Source organism: Balaenoptera acutorostrata, chromosome X (assembly GCF_949987535.1).
Source record: "Balaenoptera acutorostrata chromosome X, mBalAcu1.1, whole genome shotgun sequence".
Classification (NCBI taxonomy): domain Eukaryota; kingdom Metazoa; phylum Chordata; class Mammalia; order Artiodactyla; family Balaenopteridae; genus Balaenoptera; species Balaenoptera acutorostrata.
Genome location: NC_080085.1, coordinates 76,168,017 through 76,172,982, shown reverse-complemented (window position 1 = coordinate 76,172,982; position 4,966 = coordinate 76,168,017). Strand labels below are relative to the sequence as shown.

Genomic DNA, 4,966 nt, shown 5'->3' with positions numbered 1-4,966 from the left:
GGTTGGATTGCAGAGTAAAGATGAGTTCATCAATTTTGGCATGTAGAAACTCAGGATATTTGAGCATATAAAGAATTTCAGCATTATCCATCTCCAAAAGTATTCCAGAGATTTCTCCAGAGTTGGGTGAATGGACTGAACCAGAGGAACTAGCTTTTCAGCCAAGGTCATCTTCTGAGTACTAGTTGATGCCAATATAGACACATTCAACATATCATGGCCTTGTATACAAATAGGAACAGGCTTTTGGATGGATGCTGGCCTTCCTACTTTAATTTTTAGAGGACTGCAAACACCTGCAACACCTGAAACTTTTTTGAATCTCCGATTTGCACTTGGTCCCGAGGCAGAAGTTTGAGGGTGAACAGCCATGGTCTGGGTTGTTCTGTTGGTGATCTGACAGGCTGACTTGGCTCCCTGCACTTGCAGTGGTCTGGAGGTGCTGAATGATATCTTAGGTGCTGCTGCTGCTGAGTGGATAGAATATCCAATATACTCTGGATGGATGATGTTTGGCCCTGAGCACAGTCTTACAAAGATATGCACTTCCACATTGAAGCTGAGGAAGAGCAGGCACACAGTTACATGATGATGTTGCTGCTGCCTTGGGAGTGTTGAGTATAGAATAACCTCCATCTTTCAGAGCCACCGCTCTCTCCATATAGTTCTTGGTGAGGAGAGCCTGGTGCTCCTCCTTGCTTTGTGCCAGCCACATACAGTGGTTTGGTGATCACAATTTTTCCATTCATTGCCATGACGGCTTTATTAGCTTCCTCAGGAGATGTATTGCTAACAAAGCCAAAGCCTTTGCTGCAGCCTGCCTCCATCATGACCCTGGTACTAGTGATTGTGCCAAAGAGGGAGAATTCTCTTCTCAGTCATTTATTATCAATATCATCTTCAAGATTTTTCACATAAAAATTAGCACCCTTGCACCTGGTGAGCTCACCCTGTTTTATTTGCTCAAATTTGTGTTTTAATTCAGACTGTCTCTCAGCTTTGTTCTGTGCTCTACCAACATAAACTTGATTTACATTAAGGACTTTTCCATTCATTCCTTCAATGGTTTTCTGGGATTTTTCAAAATTCTCAAAACTCACAAATCCAAAGCTTTTGGATTTTCCATTTTCATCAGTCATAACTCTCACACTTAATACAGAACCAAACTCACCTAAAACCTCTTTAAGACATTCATCATCTATAGCATCTCAAAATTCTTAAGGTAGACATTGGTAAGTATGTTTGCTTGAGCTCTGAGTTCTGCTTCCCTTTCTTTGCGAGGTTTAAACTGCCCAGCAAAAACTCGGCTACCTTTCAGCAGAATCCTATTCATTTTTGCAATGGTTCTTCTAGCGGCTTCTGACTTCTCAAAATGCACAAATCCAAAACCCCTTGATCCATTTTCATTGGTTACTACTTTACAAAAAATAATGTTTCCAAAGACAGAAAATGTGTCATAAAGGGACTTGTCATCAACAGACTTGGCAAGATTTTTGATGAATATATTGCCCACTCCACTCTTACAAAGTGATGGGTCATGCTGGGACCACGTAATACGCAGCGGCTTGCCATTGGTAATACCAAAGTTCATAGTGTCCAGAGTCCACTCGGTATCAGTCCGCAGCAAGAAGTTCACATGCGCCTAGCCCAGGGAGCGGCCAGTAACCAGGTCACGGCAGGCCCTAAGGGACAGGATCGGCCCGGCGGTGCTGAATTTCTCATACATCATTGCCTCGTTCACTTCGGGATGCAGGTCTCCAAGGTACAGTGAGGACGTTTCAAAGTGTGGAACCAAAGCACTCATCTTAAGTTAGATCTTGAGTGAGATCTCAGCTAGGTGCTAGGACTCGGCCTCTCTCAGTGGGAAGCATTCAATCAAAAGAGGTCGGGGGCTTCCCTGGTGGTGCAACAGTTAAGAATCCGCCTGCCAATGCAGGGGATACGGGTTCGAAACCTGGTCCGGTAAGAGCCCACATGCCCCGGAGCAACTAACCCCGTGCGCCACAACTACAGAACCTGCACTCTAGAGCCTGCGAGCCACAACTACTGAGCCCGGGTGTCACAACTACTGAAGCCCGCGTGCCCAGATCCCATGCTCCGCAACAAGAGAAGCCACTGCAATGAGAAGCCTGTGCACCGCAACAGAGTAGCCCCTGCTCGCCACAACTAGAGATAGCCCGCGTGCAGCAACGAAGACCAAATGCAGCCAAAAATAGAACATAAACAAATAATATAAATAAATTTATTAAAAAAAAAATAGGTCATGAGTGCTCTGCTGGGCCGCTGCCGCTGTCGCAGAGGGGCTGCAGCCAGAGGGCCGCCAGCGCGCGGCCAGCTGAAACTGAACTGTGGGATTCCGGCGAGCCACGAGAAACACCTCTAAATACCCTGAGTGTCCGATTGTGATGCAGCTTGTGCTTGTTTGACGTCATGTGCGTAGGCGCCACTCGCGGAGGGGAGGTCACCAAAACTAGAAGTTACTTGGCTTCGCCACTTAGGCGCCCAGGGCAGCAGCCCTGACTGCTCCGCGGGCTGCTTGGAGGCAAGAAAGTAAGTCTCCAGGCAGGGAAAAGTAGGCGCTTCAATGGTCCTGTTTTTTTTTCTGACTTCCCTTACTTTTTCTTATCCCTAACTTCTCCCTTGCCTTCTCCGCTTCTCTCCTCCCCTCTGCTCCTCCCCTCCTCCCCCTCCCCCTCTTCGCGCATATGTGTGTGTGTGTGTGTGTGTGTGTGTGTGTGTGAGACACTGTGTATTTGTGTTTTCTCTTTAAGGCTTTTGGGGGCGTGTCGGGAAGGGAGGGGCGATATTAAAATTCTCAATGTGGACTCACTGCTCTAACAGCTTGGGTTTAAAGGTTTTTTAAAAATATTTTAAAATCTGTGTGTTTAACTGTAATTGAAGAAAATTCAGAGTTCACTGTTTCCTGTGATAGCATCACATTTCTTTAGGCATGTTACTGCTTATCTTTGGTATTAAATTTTTATTTTAAAATAAATGCCAGCCGCTTAAACCTTAGGTTTTCTTGCATGTCTGAGGTAGGAAGATCTTCAGGGCTAATAAAATCTTCAAGAATTGAAATATCAGTAGGAAAATATAATGTTTAAAGCAAAGTGAAAGAACACCTTATTATTGGTCTCTCTTGAATTGACTGATGGAAATTTGCTGATGTACTATTACTTTTTCACATATAAAAATTAGTAAGAGAGAATTAGGGGGCTCTAAGGAGAATTGAGGTGAATTCTCCAAACTACTCACTGACCATCCTGTTTGGGGAATCTCCATACCATTTGTGTCAAAGGTGAATGGACCTTGGACCCAAGTTTAGGAAATTAGCAATAACTCCCTAATTCCCTAGTAATTCCCCAAACTCTAAAAAGGAATTATGTTTTCTTCTGGTTGCTTCTGAATATAACCTCCATGTGACAAAGTAGAGATTTTTGTCTCACTATATAGCTCTTCCTGTGTTTTGTCATATTCTAAAAGGTTCGTGTAAAAGAGTATTTGCAGATTATCTGTAGGTCAGAGCAGTAAACTAAGACAAACATTGAGTGACTTGAGTTTATTAATTCTTTTCGTCTACACAATAACCTTATGAAGTTGATATTTTCATTGCCATTTTATACATAGAGAAACTGAGTACAGGAATGTTAAGTAACTTGACCAGATTGTGCAGCTAGTAAGTGTTGAAACTAGGCTTTGAACCCAGTCTGGCATTCATATTTTGTTTCTACCCCACAATGCCTTCCTATAATAGGGAAATGGTTTTTCTTTTCTCTTTATGTGACCTATCACTATACATTTCAAATTATTTAAACCTCTGTGGGACTTGAAAAGATAGTACCACAGATACTGAAAGAAATCTAAGGTTCTAAGATAATCTAGAGTTCATTAACAACTACTAATGTACTTGGCACTGTCTAAAACTTTGAAATCGTTTTCAAATATATCTATTATATATGGTTGAGCAGATTATTCACACTTCAATTCTAGGACATTTGTTAAGATCAGATGTTTTCTCATCAATTGTACAGCTGCTGAACTTTGAGCTTTTCAAACTTCCAAACACATTGAATACTTGTGGCAAGATGCTATACCTTCTGTATTTAAGCTAAATATGTACGGGTACTTTGTATATTTTAATATTAGATTTAGCTCTATTGTCTTCTTAAAATTAATATTGTCTCAAAATGAACTTAAAGTTTAAAAAAATCTACTTTATAATATTTCACAGTAAGCTCTCATTCTTGGTCATTTTCTATGCCAAGGTAATACCCTTGTTTATAGTTGTTTATACTGTGATTATCCATGTAGCTATATTATCAATAAGGTTTAGCAGTGTAATGAAAAATGAACTGTGACCTAACGGTATTGTTTCAGTTTTCATTAAGAGTTATAGAAACACATTCATGAATAATAGTAGTGGCACTACTATCACTTAGCAGAGAAATTTAAGCTAGTATGCTCCATATAATGTCACCCACACCACTAAACTTTGACTAAGGTTTAGGAATGCGGTTAGCAAAAACACACTGCAGATTTTAATATGTTAAGGATCATTAACTTCATTGTGTCAATTTGTTAAAGTGCCAAGTAATGATTTTACAAATAATTAGACTTTAACAGGCAGAAACTAATTTATGTTCTTGCTTTTATGATGCATGTAATGATAGATGTATTATCAGGAAAGCTGTTATTTTTAGGTACACAACATCTCTTAATGTCCTAAATAAAATGAAATATTACATGTCAGTAACTGATCAGTGACTGTATAAAATACATTAGTGGCTTTTCTTCTTTGAGCTGCTTTTAATCGATGTTCATTCATCATGGCTTAGAAAGATGGAATGTTTTCAGGCCATTCTTATTGGAAAATGGCAGTGAACCTTTAAAGTCAAAAGTACAAGACAATAGTTTCAGATTAATAAAATTGTTTTTATAATGGTTGAGATTTATATACATTTGGGTT

General features: G+C 40.4%; 1 pseudogene; it reads right to left on the bottom strand.

Annotated features, from left to right (window-relative positions):
* Positions 1–454: 454 nt before the first annotated feature.
* LOC103001743 (polyadenylate-binding protein 1-like) lies at positions 455–1,777 on the bottom strand (annotated as a pseudogene).
* Positions 1,778–4,966: the final 3,189 nt, after the last annotated feature.